Raw genomic sequence first — 1,799 nt, forward strand, 5'->3', positions numbered from 1 at the left:
GTGGACGTCCACCTCCCCCGTCCACGGGGCTCCCCTCCATCAGGAGCCTAAGTCTTTTCAAACGTGAAGCAGGAGAAACGGTGTGGTCGCCGCCTGGCCTTCGTCCTCCCAGGGCCCAGCGTGCACGGAGCTCGGCTTGGGTGCAACAGCTCGGCCTGGCCTCCGTCAGCAGCCACGGAGCCCACGCCCACGTGTGTACGGACGGAAACCATCGAGGAACGGCTTTGCTTTCTCCATCATTTACGAAGCGCATTTTGGGAGATGTTGAGTCCGTGTGCGCTGGAGAGCAAGGAGGGACGGGAGGGTCTGCGACGCACCTCGCCGGCTCCCGCCGCGACGTGGCAGGCCGCCGCCGCCCTCTGCCGGTGGTGACGTCGTGAGCGGCATTTTCCGGAGCGTGAACGTGGACGTGCAACTTGGCAGGCGGTCCTGACTGAAGAGCCCTTGGAACAGCTTCTGGTCCCAGCCGGAGCAGCACGTCCGAGGCGAAAGGTCCCATGGGTTGAATCCTGGCAACGTGTCCTAACGTGAACCCGAACGCGAGTCCTCGTCACGTAGGATGTGAGGCTGAGACTCTAATTTTAGTGTGACTGAAATCTTCCATAATTTGGGGTTCTTTTCATTCACGTTGATAGATGCTTGAGAGTGATTTTATGCAAATGTGTGCTTATTCAGCCACGTTTCTGGAAGGAAAACAGTGATTTCTTCTGCATCACTTGTGAAAGACTATGAATCTCTGAGAAAGCCCAAGGGGCAAAGTCTAGAAGTCAGGACTCAATCATGCAGGATCGACGGAAAGCATTCATTCAAAACCGCGGCTACGTCGGCTGTCACGATGTGCAGCGAATACATTTTAATATATAAAACTAACATTTTCGGGACACCTTCACTAAGCCAGCATCATCCTGGAACGTCTCATTGGATATTTCAATTTATCATTGCAAAAACTCATTTTTATAGATGAGGAGAGAGACTTATACCTTTAAAGGTTTACCCGAAACCACCCACAGCATAAGCAATGGCGTCAGACCTCGAAGCCGGAGATCACGCTAGCGGGCGTCATTCTGACTTACTCTCCGTAGCGGTGATGTCCTGACGCACGCACGCAAAGCCCGTGAAGGCTCCTTTCCCGTGGGTCTGCATTCTCCAGGCTCCGTGAGTGACCTGCCGCGTGGTCGGCCAGCACCGTGAGGACCCACTGAGACCAGGGGAGTCCTCCCAGCCACCGTGCTCAGCTGGCTCCGAGCGACCCCACAGAGGTCACCTACTCTTCTCCCAACCCCGGCAAAGGCCGCGGTGGCTTCCTGCGCCCCCCCCCCCAGTCTCACCGGCCCCTGGGGTGCATGTCCCCTCCCCAGAGTTTCGTGTCTCCTCTTAAAAGCCTCGCCCTCCCAGCGGCCGCCACGCGTGTCTGCTGCCCGGGCACCGACACCGCCGGGCCCTCGGCCGCCGCTCCCTCAGGGTCGCCTGTGCTCACCTCGCCTGTTTCACTTTTAAACTATTTCTTCCCCGTTTCTGCATGTGTTGTGTGAAAGTTATTTCAGGTCAGAAAGCAGAACTGTTCTGATTTCAGAAATCTGTTTGGGAAACTAATGACAGAAAAACATCTCAAGGACACGAACAAAAAGAGGAGGAGGGAGGTTATCAGGGAGGCTGGCAACTAGAGACCCCACAAAGACGGGCCGACGGAACACTGGCCCCCACGGACGCAGACCTAGCGATTCCAGAACAGCCAGGAACGCGTGGAATTGCAGTTCCACTGTCATAGGAGGGAGCGGGGCGGCGGCCCCCTAACGCCC

The sequence above is a fragment of the Pteropus vampyrus genome, unplaced genomic scaffold (genome assembly GCF_000151845.1).
Source record: "Pteropus vampyrus isolate Shadow unplaced genomic scaffold, Pvam_2.0 Scaffold450, whole genome shotgun sequence".
NCBI classification, from domain to species: Eukaryota; Metazoa; Chordata; class Mammalia; order Chiroptera; family Pteropodidae; genus Pteropus; species Pteropus vampyrus.